Consider the following 7,326-nt stretch of genomic DNA (forward strand, 5'->3'; position numbering starts at 1 on the left):
GGGATGGGCATGGGAGGCAATGGGGAGCCAGGGCTGCCTTGGAGGCTTCTGGCCCCAGAACCCTCTCCAGTCACCAAGCTCAGCTGTTCCCGGTCACTCTGGTCTGGGACTTGGGCCTCTACCTCCTCACAGGTCTGTGCCATGGGAGCAGGGCTGAGGGGAGGGCTGGTTTCTTGTGTCCGACACCTCGGTCAGCACCTTGGCCAGTGTCCTCCCCTCTGGAAGCTCAGCCCACTCCTGGGTGCTGGGCTGGGATGGCTAGGTGCAGGCCAGCACTGATAGGGAGTTATGGGGATGCAGAGGCAGAGTTGCGCAGGGCTAGGCAGCTGGTCTGTCTGCTGCCAGCAAGGCATGGCTCGCTTCTCAGGCTGGGCACGGGGGAGGGTTTGGTAAGGCACATTTTTCAGGGTATAGCCAGGTGGGGGGCAGCATGGGCAGCGGTGCACTCTCTGGGCAGGTGACCGTGGAGCCATCACCCCTCAGGGCCCAACAGGCAAGGGAGGGAGGGCAGCTGACGGCTGGTGAGGGGCCAGTGGGGAGGGCTTGACAGGGGCTGAAGCCCTGGCCAAGGTGCACAGCCAGTTCTATGGAGTGGCCTTGTGGGAGGAGCCAGGGACCCTGTGGGCAGAGCCTGGCTGTCTGCTGCCCAGAGTCTACACCAACCAGTTCTTAGGAAGGCCCAGCAGGGGTGCTGGGAGGACAGGCCATCTGTGCCCAGCTGATCCGAGCTCCCAGGCTTTCTGGACATGTGGCCCTGGGGATCAGGAGTGAGCTGGAGACTGCAGACAGCTGTGCCCTCAGGGCCGGGCAGACCTGTTACACCCTGCCTGGGCTGGGCCAGCAGGGCCACACAGGCATCTGTCTGAATCCTTCCCCACCCCACACCCGCCGTGTAGGGCACGTCCTTTGCTAGCTTGCCCAGCCCACCCACCCCCTCCAGTGAGGCCAGGGACTGCCTTACCCCCTGGTCCTACTCCCACCCCTAACCTGGGCCCAGCCTCCACGACCAGTGTGCCAGTCATAAGGGCCCTGCCCGATGTGTGACCTTGGTCCACCCCCTTGGCCTCTCTGAGCTTGACACAGTATGTGCTAATGCCTAAGGCAGATGCTAATGCCTCTGGGCGTGGTCAGCAGGTCATCATCCCTCCTTTGTTCACCACTCCTGTCCCCTGAGAGGATCATGTAGGGTTTTCACTCAAAACTCCAGACCTGCCCATAGAAGGCAGCTCGAGGTGAGGGGACCTTTTGAGGTGGCCGGTCCTGGGCCGACAGGGACACCGTTCAGCCTCCTTGGAAGGTCACTGCTTCCCAGGGCTTGGGAAGGCTCATCTCCCGCCTGGAGAGACAGGCGTGCCATGGCTTTGCTTGGCATGCCTGTGTGGTACCCATGAACATCCAGGGCCTTGGTGCCTCCTGGGGAGGAATGGGCAGCAAGGAAGCTGGGTCTTTGCCCCACACATGCTGGGCCACTCCGGGCCAGAACAAGGAGAGACCAGGAAGAAAGCTCGAAGGTCATGCAGCAAGCACATGCCTGCCCCCCAAGCATGCCAATGTGACCGACCCTTCCCTGCACTCTGAGTGGGCGGCTGGGGATGTGGTCCCGGTGCCAGGGAGCTGGGGGGCGCCGGCCTGCCATCTGCTCTCACCACGGAGGGCGGCTGCATGCCCAAGGCCTGAGAGGACTCTGTGCCAGGCCTGCTGAGTGAGTCATCCCATTCAGTCCTGCAGTGTAGACATTACTACCACCACCCGTTTTTCAGACGGGAGAAGGAGGTCTGGGGAGCCTGGGGGGACCCACATATTGGCAGCCCCTCTCAGCCCTCTCTTTGTCCACAGCCTCTGCTTCCTCCAGAAGCATCTCACCATCCCCCACCCCTGGGGCTGCAGAGGGTGTCCTGGCCTTCCCCCATCACCTCTGCACCCCGAGGACTCCCATCCCTAGGAGTCCCTCTGCCCAACTTTGGTGCATATTAAGCCATAATTAATCTGCTTCCTCATCTCTTATTCATCAAAGCCACACGCAGCAGCAAGGGGGGCTGGCGCAATAAAGGGACCGACAGCCCAAACCCTGGCAGTGGCCCCAAGAATCCCACTGTGCCTGCCCATCTCCAAATGCCTCTGACCTCTGCACTAGCAAGGGCCTCCTCCCACAGAATGTCATCCTGGATTGTGCAGCACTGGGCACGCCCCCTGATGGGCCCTGTGCACCTCCCACTTCTCAGAGGGTGCTGGGGACCATCAATGGGGCGTGTGCATTGCACAGTGATGGCCCTTACCTCTGTCTCCCCCACCCCAGGACTGGATCCCTGGTGGCCCATCTCCAGGATGGGAGGCTGAAAGGAGATGAAAGGAGACTCGACCAAGTGGGGCAGCCAGGGCTGGCACCTGGACCCCTGGTCCACCTCTCCTCCTGCTGCCCAGAGGAAGGGGTAAGGCCCCAGGGCTCCTGGACCTTGAGATGAGCTGGGGCCACTTGTGTTCGCCAACAGGTGGGCTCAGGGTCTTCTCTCAATGGGCACAACCGGGTTGGTGGCCTCTCCCTGGGGAGGCCGTCTGGGTGGGGCTGGGGAGGAGTAGGAGGCTTCTGGTTCCTGAAGGCCCAAATCTGGTGCAGGGGCAGAGCTCCGGAAGGCGGGGGTCCCTGGGCTGTGCCCAAGGCATCGGCTGTGGCTTCACGCCCCTCCCCCGCCCCTGCAGGGAGTGCGGATCCTTCTAGAGCCACCCACCTGGCAGTGACAGCTAAATTGGGAGCCGCTGTTCACACCAGGAGCCCAGCGGGCAGTCAAAACCGGGTCGGGGGGGGAGGGGCACCCGCTGAAAGCACCCACGGGCTCCCAGTGGGGCAGAGAAGGCAGGGAAGGCATGGCGCTAGCTGTCAGCAGGAGAGGACGGGAGTGGAAGGCAGGGTGGACTGCGAGACCCATCTTGGGGCCAGAGCGAGATTGCCCCTGGGATGCTTCAGCTGGTTGGTGCCCAGTCTGGCTTTTGCAGGAGCTCCCTGAGCCCTTGGGTACCCTACTCTGGGCCACCACTATCTACGCCGCATGGAAGTTTGTTCCGTTTCCCAGATGGAGAGGCTGAGGGCTTGCCACGGGGTGCCCCGCCAAGGACGCAGAAGGGCCAGCCTGACTCTGAGCACCGTGGTCCCACCCTCCACAGCCTCCCTCGCTGCCTTCATCTGCTCACTCCCTCAGTCATTTACCACTCAACAGACACTCTGGGAGGCGGGCTTTAACACCCCGCCTACCTCTACTGGACCCCCTTTCTGCATATCCCCACTGGATACAGGTGGGGAAACAGTGCCAGGGAGGCGGGTCTTGGCCTGAGTCCCCCAGCCAGTGATTCCAGGATGAAGGGCATATCCACACCGTGTGGTCACTTGAGGCCCACAGGGATAACTGGGAAGACCCCACCTGGCACTTACCTGGCACCCCACATTCTGCCAGGGTGACTCAGACCAAGACCTTGGGGCTCTGCCCCCAGCCAGTGGCTGTGCAGGGTGGGGCCAGCGGAGCCTGCACCCTTGCCTGAGATTGTCCTAATGGGGCCTTTCCTGACCCTTCCCAGTCTCCTGGGTGCAGAGCAGGGCGGCGCCAGCCCTGGGCTTGCAGTGGGATGGGGCCTCTGTGGACAGTCCCGGAGGCGGGGCCTAGGACTGGGACTTGCTGGCAAAGGGCCTGAGTTTTCTCCTGTGTCCAACAGGCCTTGTCACCTTCAAGGGAGGTGGAGGGGCACGTGGGCGGTGCCCAGCGTGAGGAGGGGGCTCTGAGGAGGCGGCAGCAGGCGGCGGGCCTCCGAGACTGGGGTATTTTTAGCCAGGATTCCTGCTGACGGTCCAGGCTGGCCGGGGTTTGCTGCCAGCCTCGGAGGCGCTTCTCCTAGCCTGCGTCAGGACATCTGGGGCCTGTCTGCCCCACCCACCCTCTGCTCAATACCCCCGCCCTACTGCCCATCCAGCCAGGCGAGGGGCTCCCAGGAGGCCGGCCATGGTGGGAGCCAAGCCCGAGGCCCTGGGGGTGCAGCTGAGAACAGGCCACATGGATTGCTGGGGGCTGCCTGGGTCCTGGGTCTGTGGCTCCCAGCCGCCACTCTTAGCCAGCCCGTCTAAGGGGCAGGTTACTGGAAGCTCTGGTCCACGCCTAGGCTTGGGGTTCTGAGCTGAGCCTTTTCAGTCCACTGCCTGCTGGAGCAGATGGCTTAGCAGAGTGGCCACAGCTTGGCTCCCTCCCAGGCACTCCTGCCTGCCCTGTGCCGCCTATGTGCTCCGGTCTTCAGGCCTCTCTGGCTGGCTCTGCCAAGGTGCATGTGTGCAGGGCCTGCGGGACCTTGTGGTTCAGCCAGGACCACCTCCCTTCCCATGGGCAAGTGAGGACATCCAGAAAGAGGGTCCTCTGCCTTGGCCACTCCCTTGGGACACCCCTTCACCCTGAGGCCTCACATGGAAACAGAGTCCAGCACTAAGTGTCATGCCTGTGCACTCCACCAGCCGGACTGGCTGAGTCCCAAGGAGTCAGGCCCCCCGGGCACAGGCCAATGGGATGGAACGAAGATGAAAGCCCAGTGCTGGGACCTACAGCCCATTCTCTGGCCTGGCCGATGCCTGACTGCTTGTTCCTTGAATGAACCAGGAGGCCCGTCCGGAGCAATTCTGAAGTTCATATGAAAGAATCGGTGTATGGAGACAGACGGGCCATTTCACATCCTGAAACGCCCTATATTCTAAGACCTTGATAATTAACACAGACCCTGGACAGTCACGTGATAGGAAAGAGTCCAGAAAGAGGCTCAAATGCAAATCAGAGAAGAGGCAGGTCAAATCCAAGAAGAGAGATGGAACATTCAACAAATAATCCCACATATACAATCAACACTTGGCCTTGAGACAGCAGAATTGACATATGGAGGAAACATTTGGATTCCTACTTCACTCCTTGACACTAAAACAAGTTCCAAGTGGAACTAAGATTTCAAAAGTATAGATGAAACCATAAAACTCCTAGAAGAAAGCATGGAATGCAAAAAAGTCTGTAATCTTGAGTCATTCTAAGAATTATACAAAACCCAGAAGCCATGAAACAAAAGATGGGTATATTCAACCTCAGGAAACTAAAAGGCAGATGCATGGAGAGAAAAAACCACCATAAAATGATAACCCGCAAAGTGTAAAAATATCGGCAACTCATTTCACAAAGGGCCGTTTTTGGTTCTCAATACAAATCAGTAAGAAAAAGGGCAACGGCCCAAGAGAAAATGGGCAAAGACATGAAAGGAACCTGTCACACCCTGTGACCTTCACTCAGAGTGAGAAACGTGCAGATCTAAGCTACAGTGAGATGCCGCCCCTCACCCACAGGGATGGCAGCCATCAGCAGGGTGGGGATTCCCTGTGGGGGATGCTTCCCGGCTCCCGCAGGTCCGGCTATTGGAGGGCAGGGAAGCCTGCAGGTCTGGTGAGGCTGGAGTGAAGCACTCACAGATACGTCCAGTGGGGGTGAGGAAGGGGACCACCTGCAGGTACAGCTCAGGGGTATCAGCCACTGGAGATAGGATGGAAGGAGAAGATATCCCTTCAAAACAGGAAATATATGTATATTTTAAAATAAAACAGGCTGGGTGTAGTGACTTGCACCTGTGATCCCAGCATTTTGGGAGGCAGAGCGGGGACAATCCCTTGAGGCCAGAAGTTCGGGACTAGCCTGGGGAACATAATGAGTCCCAGTCTCCACCGAAATAAAAATAAAAATTATTTGGGTGCTGTGGTGCACGCCTGTAGTCTCAGCTCCTTGGGAGGCTGAGGTGGGAGGCTCATGTTAGCTCAGGAGTCGAGGGTGCAGTGAGCCATGATTGTGCTACTGCACTTCAGCCTGGGCAACAGAGCAAGACCCTCTAGAAAAATAATAAAATATAAAATAAAACAAAAAACAGCTGACATTCATTCTCTGCTTGCCACCACTGACACGGCCGTGGGCCGAGCTCTCATGGTGGTCCCCCCGCAAGTCACCAAGCGCTCCTGACGCCTGCTCACCCTTCTTGTCTTCATTAGCGCCTTGTTAGCAGAGACCTGCTTAACTTGTCTCCTGTCTTGACGCCACAGAGGCCCTGCTCGGCCCCAGCCCCTCGCCCTAGGCCTCCACTATCAGGCGTGGTCCTGGTGGTCCTGGAAACTCCGGTTGCCCCCCCCCACCATCACAGGCCTGGGTAGTCCCTTTACCTTCCCAGCCTCAGTTTCCCTGATGGTGAAATGGGATGAGATCTACTTCCCAATAGGGAGAATCCAAGGGGATGGAGAGCATGGGAGGAAGAGGACTTGAGGAAAGGAGCATCCCTGGGGGGGTCCCAGAGCAGCTGGGGGGCTGGCAGGACTGAGTTTGCAGGGCCTGGGGACATTCACTGGGGAGGTGCTGAGATGCCAGATGGCTGGAGAAGTGAGGAGTGATCCAGGATGGCTGTCTGGAGGAGGAGCTGATCGCTGGCCCCTGAGTGCCAAGGTGGGCTGTTCACGTCTGCAGGAACACAACCACCCTGCTGCCTCCCAGGATGGGTGCTGGATAGGCCTGAGCTCCACGATCACAGGAGGGGAGAGCCACTGTCACCAGAGAAGAGCGAGTGTGCCTCCCCTGCTAGCAATCTGTGCAGTCCAGCCCCTGCCCAGCTATCTGGGGAAAAGGCCACCTTTTTGGTGGGGGCTGAGCTGGGAGCAGGAAGAGATGGAGGGGGTGGAAATAGAGGGAGTGAGAGCTGAAAGGTGAGAGGTGTGGGTGAGAGGGAGGGGTGTGAATTGGGGGTGAGAAGTGGGAGGTGGGAGCTGCAGGCAAGAGGTGGGGGTGGGACGTCATGGTAATAGTTTGTGGGGGGTGAGAATTGGGGTGAGAGTTGGGGCATCACCTCCCAAACCCTCTCACCTACAGATCAAGAAGCCCCTCCTGTGGCCCCTGGAGGAATGGGCCTTTGCCCCACCCCAACCCCACTGGTGTCTTGGGCAGGGAGACTTCGAGGTGGGGGGCTCAGCTCCCAGTAGGGCTGTCCAGCCCTTGAACACCTGGCCACAGCTACAGTGGGACGGTGCCTGCCTGCTGGGGGCTGAGTGTGGTGTGAAGGAGCCTGCCTTCACCACAGAGGAGGAATCCAAGGCCCAGGAGGGTGTCTCTGGCACCCAACACTTGAGACCCTTTGAAAAGCCCCGAGTTCTTAGGGGGCTGGGATGAACATCTCAGGGAGACAGCAGTGAGTGGACCACCTGGCCAAACGCACTCCTGTGTCACCCCGGTTTTGGTCATTTCCATGCCCAAAATGAGATCCTGGAATGGAAACAGGACATCCGGTAAG

This window comes from Sapajus apella, unplaced genomic scaffold (genome assembly GCF_009761245.1).
Source record: "Sapajus apella isolate SASKATOON/1434 unplaced genomic scaffold, GSC_monkey_1.0 scaffold198, whole genome shotgun sequence".
Classification (NCBI taxonomy): domain Eukaryota; kingdom Metazoa; phylum Chordata; class Mammalia; order Primates; family Cebidae; genus Sapajus; species Sapajus apella.